The following is a 7,744-nucleotide window of genomic DNA, read 5'->3' on the forward strand; positions in this document are numbered from 1 at the left end:
ATCCAACTTGTAGATGCCAGAGAATTTTCTTTGTGAAGTGCTCCCTCTCCATGCTTTCGTCCATACATTCCTTAAATTGCGCGCTCGCAGCAGACACCATCTTGCTTTCTTTGCGTGGTGCTTTTAGTTGCGCCAACTAAATGGTATTGCGGCCTAACGACCGTTATCGAAATTAAGGCAGAAATGTCGCTGTACGCGAGATCGCGAGAGTGAGCGAGTGGAAAGCATCTAGTGACCTGGAGAGGACAGTCTTGTGATGAGCTTGACTTGCTTTTGCGGATGGTAGTAGAGAGATTTCAACGCACCCGCACAAGCGGGCACAAGCATCCAACCACTTAGTAACATGAACCGACGCGCATATAGGAGCGTATACCTGCACCGTATACAGTTGCAGTATTTATAGCGTATACCACTGTCCGAAATTTTCGAATTTCGAAACAATTTCGAATACGTGAAACGTATCCAACCCAAACCGAACATGAGAGCGGACAGGGTTTAACCATTGGCAACGTTCAGTTTATTTTTAACGTCATACCACCCGCTAGACCAAAATGAAGTAACACCGTGAGTCGGCCTAGTTGGAATCTATCCATGGCTTTACCGATGCGCAAACAAACGAGGACAAAGAAAGAACCAACACGGACAAGCGCACGAGTGCGCTTGGTGCGCTCGTTAAGGAAACGCTAACCCTGTCATTATGGTCCCGCAACAAGCGCACAAGTGCGCTTGTCCGTGTTGGTTCTTTCTTCGTCCTCGTTTGTTTGCGCATCGGTAAAGCCGCTAGACCAATTCAATTGAATTCCTTCGAAACAAATTACGAGTCCACGCGCCAGCATGCGTTGCGGTATACCAAGCACTGCGTCCACAGCAACGCACCACTTTTGTTCCAGACATTTATGGCAGTAAGTGGCGTCCCATCAGCTGCGTGTCTCTCGCGCTCGCCCATCGTCTTTTGCACCGCCGCCCCACTTCGGCTGTCTTGTTCCATAGTCAGTGGGAAAGCGAGCACGTACCTCAGAGGTGTTGGGCTAGTACACCAAGAACGGTCCGCATGAAAGCAACACGAAGCTATGCATCGCACCCGCAGCAAGCAGTCACAGGAGGTCCGAAATAAAAGAACCAGCCTCTTATACGCTAAAAAATTCGCCAGTAAAGGTGCTGTCGTCATTCGACGAGCACAAACAGGCACCATAGCACACATCCTACGTTACATGAGCGGATTTCCAGGCTCTCCAAATCACTCATGTTTTGAATAACACCAGAACAGTAGCAGTAGTAGTAGTAGTAATAGCAGCACCAGAAGCAGCTATACAGTAGTAGTTGTGCTAGTAGTAGTTGTATAGCAGTAGTAGTAGTAGCAGTACATTTAGTGAGTTTTCTAGGCGCTCTTTACCCCTGGATGCCCTTGTGCGTATAAAACCCATTAACTGCATACAAAAGGAGCCCCCTTGATGCGAGTTGGGGGAATGGATCAGTTGGAAAGGGGGATGAGCATAAATACAGGAAGTGAAGCTTGAGCTTCACTTCCTGTATGCCACGGTAGTTTTCTTCAAATACCACCTGGGACATGCAGGATAAGGCTAAAAGTACGAAAGTAGGCAGGTATGTAGCACCCTGTATATCTCGAAACACAACAACCCAGCTGAAAAGCAAGGCAGGCCGCTGACTCCGATGCGGTCGGCCGAGCTCTTGCAAGAAGGAAGACGTAAGTCTTGTCTTCTCGCCTTCGTGTTCGAAGCTGAAGCCACACACGTGCGTAGACGTTACCTTCTTTTACGACGTACTTCTGGCAGCTAACTTGCACACCTCAACCACCGTGTGAAAAGATTTACACACGGTGGAAAGATTCCACCCTGTAACCACCGTGTGTAATCGGTGAGCCTTACTTTGGATTTCGAAATGAGGCCCCGTAGAGCCTTCCAAAAATTGCCTCGGCCGTCGGTATTGCACGTCGTCCAGGCGGGGTATTGGGAAAAGTTTTCAACTAGCAATAGTCGCTGCTCCGCTAAACGTCATCGCATGCGACACTGCCTCTGCGCAAAGCTGCCTGTACATGGAAGGGTTCGGTGGGCCTCGCCCGCAGCCTTGCTATGTGCGCCGGTGCACTGTGGCACATAAACAACGACGAAAACTTTATTACTTGGCCTAGACAAACCATCTTTACCACGTGAGATTTGTAACTAGATTTTGCAGGTATTTTTTTATTTGAAATATGCTTTCCACTCGTTTTATCCCGCCATTCTTTCTAAGCATTCCAACCGATATATTCTTTCATTTTTTTTCGAGCCTAAAAAGTCACGTGGCATCTGGTGACGGCGCGCGTTCGTGCTGCTCGGCGTTGGTGAGAATTCTCGGGACATCCCTTCCTGGCGCCCTTCCTTCCTTCTGTTCAAAACGCCCGCCAAGGCTGAGGTCTGACAAAAGGGGGCTTATCGCTACCGAGTCCCCTAAACTTAGTGATGCTTGTGGGCCTCTAAAGCATCTGGCGTGCGCACATGGCCTAGCTCAATGGCGACGCGGACGCTCGCTCGGCGCGGCAGTTACTGCGGAAAAGCGTTACACAATTTGTTCAGGGGCAAAGAACGCTACAGCCAGTTGCTGAGTGGCTGGATTTTGTTGAAACACTGACTGCTATTAAGTAATGAATCAATGACACAGCTAAGTCGGAGTCACGACTGACTGCTTTTTGTTTGTGCCTGTTGTCTGTGGTGTGTTGAATGACTTGCGTTATGTCGAAGACCGGCCGTAAAGAAAAAAAAAAAAGAACTACAGAGTCCATTAAAGAAAGGAACGAGCTGCTCTCACCGCCAACTAAAGATTGGCTGCGGCCCCGCTGTATTCATAGAAAAAAAGAACACACGTTACTTCTCTGTGCTGTAGCCGAGAGGACCACCCCTGATTAGATTCTGCCCTGGGATCGTCTTGTTCTAAAAATTAGAGCGCGATATACACAACCACCCAGAATAAGCGGGACGGGACCATTAGGCGCTTGTTCCCTCCCGCCTATTCTGCGTTTTTGCGTTTAGCGCCTTTTGATTTTTAGAACAACTGTGCCCCAACTTGTCCAACAATGTGTTTCACGCAAGGTCGTCTTGACGTCTCTGGTACAGTTCAGTTCAGTTCAGTAAAACTTTATTGAGGTAGGGGAAAAGGTTAAAGGGAGAAACTTGGGTGGAGTCCTCTTTCCAGGGCCCCAGAAGCTTGTGCCCCAGCCCAGGCCCTGTCGATCAGCTGGCGCTGGTCTTCCAAGGCCTCGCTGGCCAGGGTCGCCTCCCACGTTTCTCGTGAATGAGGTGTATTGTTCTCTGTTTGCCATATAACTGGGCAATTCCATATGGTGGGGAAAAGGGTGGCTTTTTCATTGCATTGATAACAGTCCTCACTAAATCTGTCTGGGAACATAAGCGCCAGCTTTGATTTTTGTGGGAATGTGTTAGTTTGTATTCTACGCCCGATTTTACAGCGCTGCTGTGCTAGCTATTGGCACACTAAATTCGGTTGTAATTGGCCTCAACCTGCGTGTATTTTAAGGCACAGCTTTCAGCCTCTCACTGATTTCGTCGGTAGTCCACACAAAACGCACTGCAGGAAAGCCAACTTTCTCTGACTATGATGATGATCGTGGGGGGGAATCAAGAAACATTAAAACGTTTTCCGTGGTCGTAATCGAACCTTGGTCCCTCGCGTTATGAAGCCGACGTCTGTCCGACTGCGCTACCTTAACGGACATTATTTTTGGTAACAGTAGTTTGATTTACAAAAAAAAAAAAAGGCAGCATCTCCACTCCGTGGATGATGCCGAGGGTGCGGAGAAGGGGGACTTGAAATTACATCCAAGTTGCGCCCCCAGTGACATGCCATTTGCGCCCCGACCGTCATTCGATATGAGGCGTGAGTTTCACTTTGATTATTACCAAAATGAAACTGCAACTCACGGCTCAAATCGAATTTCGCTTGATTTTCGCTTGATGGTGGTGTGCGCACGGATGGACGCGGACGGACATTGCGAGGTCCTAAGGTACTCCGCACTGTTACAGGCAAAGGAGTGAGTCGTTTGACTCTGGGGTACTAACTCACGGTCGTAGCTCAAGGCGTAAGACGACTGACACTAACTCTGTCTGCAGTCTACCGGATGGAGGCTCGGATCCTACCGGTGCCTGTCGGGTTTTTTTTTTTTTTTTTGCGAATGCAAATGCTATGCGCACGGATGCGGACGGACATGTGCGGTCCTAAGGTGTTCCGCACCTAATATAGATACAGAGCCACATGGGGCTATTGCAGATGTTTCAAAGAACGAGAACAAAGCTTTGGACTGAAAGAAAAATATACGCGTTCGGGAATTGTGCGAGCCAAGAGTCGCACATGCTTTGCCGGGGAAGTGAAAGCAGACGAGGGGTAATGCTACTAAAGCCGCAGAGTGCGGGCTCACGTCACACCACCTCACCATACTCATAAGGTGGGAACCGCGTTACCACCCACTGCATTGAAAACGGCAAGAAACGAATCGGTGAACGCAGACAAAAAACAACGGCTAAATTTATCAAGGACATAAGAAATTACGGAAAACAAGCAACAAATATATAAAAGAGAGAAATAACTAAAATGTGAAGCACCGCTATGAAATAGCTAAAGGAATAAACAGAAGAAAATGTTCAAGAGGGGCAAGTTCAACTCAAGAAAAAAAATGAAGTCCAAGAATTAACGTTATCGAAGAATGTTCAACCAGAAAAAGTAAAAAAAGTCAGCAAAAAACGCCGCACGGCTTTGTAGAGAAAGGCTGTGTCTAGAGTGCCGTCCGACTGCACTATAAGCACTCCACTAAAGCGCCGTCCACCAGCGTTCTGATGAAAAAATGCTGCGTCTGGCACTACTTCGCTCTCTATTAACGTAACTTAACGTAAACCAACTGATCTAACGAACAGAAAAAAAATCATCTAAAATACCGAAAACTCACCTGACATAAAACTTTTCATTAAAATTGAAGCTGTGAAAATAAATAAAAGATGGCAAGAGCCGGACTCGAACCACCGCCCTACGAAACAAGCTTATTCGGAACCTACACCACAATTGAAGCCGCTCTGGCTTGTGCCAGCTCAGTCTTAAAAATTCTAATGTCGTCGTACGGCACACTAGCCAGGCCGGTAACGCTGAGCTGGAGTGCCATCGGACGGCACTTTATACACTGCGGTAGAGATAAGCAAGGTGCAGGTAAATTAGCTAGCTCAGGGTGACTGGTTCGGCTGCAGACGATGCACCTACGAGGAAGGCGGCAGGGACAAGTAATGATGACCACGGCACGGCGTAGCTGTCGGCGATGTCGTATCTCGACGTCCTACGACGACCTCGAATCACCTCGATTTCGGGCCATGGCACGGCGTTGTCGGTGGTGAGGTGGTACTCGGGCGTCCTCACAACGGCCGCAGGGCACCAGGGCTCTGGCCATCCTGATGACAGGCTGCAGAAGCCCAAAGGATCGCCACAAAACATCCCCTTCCTCCTCGTGCCACCTCTCATTCCCATCGGTTTCTTCTTCTTCCCATGCTCGTGGAACATAGCACCCTATAAGGTGAACTCAACAGGGCTGCCCGCTAATTCTTCTTTCTCTCCTTCAAGTCCTCTCTCGAATGTCAACCCTTATGGTACCTCATCCCACCATACTAATCATTATAAATAAATATGACCCGCTCTTTTCTGGGTCGCTTTGGTGTTGAGAGTTGATCTTGGAAAGCTTCGCGCATGGTTATCGTTTCGACAGAGGAGTAGTTGATTTCTGGGGCTCATTCTCGGTTCGTGCAGCATAATTCAGGCCAGTAGGACCTTTCTGGCCTCGTGCATGGTGAAGCGTACATCGCGAAAAAGAAAAAGAATTTAGGGATGCTTCCACTCATGCGCAAGACTTGAATGGCGAAGCTGTTGTAGGTGAGCATTTCCAGGCGCATAGTTAAGTTTCAGACACATTGTTTACATGCATAGTTGCGGTGGTAGTAATCGTCGTCATATGCATTGAAGACGGCGCCATCTTCTTCGAGGCGAGCGGTGGATGCAAAGTCATCCTCGGCATTGTACACTTCCACCAGATTAGCTGGCGAAGCTTGCACAAAGTCGCGCAAGACTGGAACCATAGCGAAGCTGCAAGGCCTGAAGTACACATCACCACGCATTTGTACAAGTTTGAAATCCTTTATTTACATTTTCCGTCGTCGCTTTGCACTGTGCCAGTACTAGTCATGCATCGTCATATGCATCGATATCGTCGTGTTCCTCATGTCAAGCATTGCGTGCGCGGTACCACTTAACGATAGCGCAGGACTTTTTTTCTTTTCGGTTTTGCTAAAGCCACTGCGCGAGCCGTATTTCTTCCTGCAACACCGGACTTACGGCTTGTACAACGGCTCCGCTGTTAAATAGTGCCGAGTAAAGCTTACACCGACTTTAATGTTCGGGGGATTCGACTTCTCCCCGTTCCGTCGTACTTTTTTCCGGGCCGCGTGTGAGTGCTGCAGGTGTTCCTACATTCACATTTCCACCCCCTCCCTTTTCAAAATATATATTTATGGTGCTGGCTGGACCACTTGGCACCCTTCTTGGTAACTTAGAACTTTGTGTTAACTCTTGCTTATATCTGTGGAAACTATGTAACAGGACAGTCGAACATTAATTAGGCGCGCACAATTGTGAGCTAAAAATATTTTTGCCGTAATATGTCGGGGAATATTTCGTGCAGCCTACGCCAGAAGTACTTTACGTGGTTAAAATGAAAAAAAAAGACGTAAAAAACCGCCGGCGTTCAAAATCTAAAATTTTGTACCGTGTGGGTGCAAACAAAACGTAATAAGTCTTTTGTTATGTCAGAACATACCACAAACTACATCGTTCGTACGCGACTGACAAATTAAAAAGCCAGCGGGAGAAGTAATCATAGTGTCAAGAGTAAACACAACGGTGGTTATCGCTATTTGTATCAGAGTATAAAAAGAACACTATAGGTACCCTAGGCCGGACTCGAGAGGCGGGCGTTGCGCTTTCTATAGCATCACGTCTTGGCAAGTGGACTGTACAGTCCGCTCACCGCTTGTGTACGCGTTTGCTACTTCGGACACCATGCGTGTTGCACTCGCAGCAAGGGTCAGTGGCATGCTACACTTCCAGTTGCAAGAACGCCCCTTTACTAGACACACGCATACACGCACGCAAGTATTATGATGAATAAGCGCCGATCGTCGTATAGCCCTTCAGTCGTATACTTCGTGGCCTCGAGGACATACCGTGGCGCCACCTACGAGTGACGTCACTTGTAGGACGCCGAATCGTGTTGTCGTCTGCTACAACACATCTCCCGTGCGTATGCGGAAGCGTGTTTTTTTGTTGTGGCCACCGTCTCGCGGCTCCTTGTGGATTTGATGCAAATTACCAAAAATGTTGTCTGTAAACCAAATAATTCGGGCAAGCAATCAGCGACTCGCTTGTTCCCGGCGACACCGCCGCGTTTAGGTAGTTGCTATAGCATCGCGGCCCACAGCTCTTTCATACGCAGCCAGCTAACGCCAAGGACGATGCAACTGATGCCGAGAAAAGTACGCTGTAAATTCATTATGAAATACTTGTGACGGGACATGTGTGTGCAAGCAAACACCTTGTAATAGCGACGGAAACGCGTCGCTCACTTATGATCTCACCTCGCGAACTGCTCGTATTGCCTGGTAAATGAATGACGCGAGAACGGTGATGTGATTGCTTCGCCGCA

The 7,744-nt window shown here is 48.2% G+C and overlaps 1 non-coding gene across 1 annotated transcript; it reads right to left on the minus strand.

Annotated features, from left to right (window-relative positions):
• Positions 1-1,904: 1,904 nt before the first annotated feature.
• On the minus strand, positions 1,905-2,045 carry LOC144171253 (U4 spliceosomal RNA). Its single transcript, XR_013322923.1, has one exon. It is a non-coding gene; the product is annotated as a U4 spliceosomal RNA (small nuclear RNA).
• Positions 2,046-7,744: the final 5,699 nt, after the last annotated feature.

The sequence above is a fragment of the Haemaphysalis longicornis genome, unplaced genomic scaffold (assembly GCF_048455015.1).
Source record: "Haemaphysalis longicornis isolate Haplotype H1 unplaced genomic scaffold, Haemaphysalis longicornis Haplotype H1 scaffold_2, whole genome shotgun sequence".
In the NCBI taxonomy this organism is placed as follows: domain Eukaryota; kingdom Metazoa; phylum Arthropoda; class Arachnida; order Ixodida; family Ixodidae; genus Haemaphysalis; species Haemaphysalis longicornis.